Source organism: Myotis davidii, unplaced genomic scaffold (genome assembly GCF_000327345.1).
Source record: "Myotis davidii unplaced genomic scaffold, ASM32734v1 scaffold72, whole genome shotgun sequence".
NCBI classification, from domain to species: Eukaryota; Metazoa; Chordata; class Mammalia; order Chiroptera; family Vespertilionidae; genus Myotis; species Myotis davidii.
In genome coordinates this window covers 2342851-2343124 of record NW_006284618.1, presented here as the reverse complement: position 1 = coordinate 2343124, position 274 = coordinate 2342851, and positions in this window count along the sequence as shown.

Genomic DNA, 274 nt, shown 5'->3' with positions numbered 1-274 from the left:
GGGAGCGATCACTGGGACCAAGGTGTGGGTGCTCCAGGGGGAGGGGTGTGGAAACCGGGTTCAGAGGTGCTGAGGGAACCCCGAGTTTGCACCACCCGCCCCAGGGAATGCCGGACGGAGGAGGGGAACTGCCGAGTAACGGGGCTGAATGCACAAGGCGGCCCCTCTCCGCTGCCCCTCCTCCTCCCGGGGCGTCAGTGCCCCACTTGCCCGCGTCCTGCGCATCCCTTTAGGGGCGCCCCTCACACCCTGTCCTGGGGTCTTCAGCACTTTG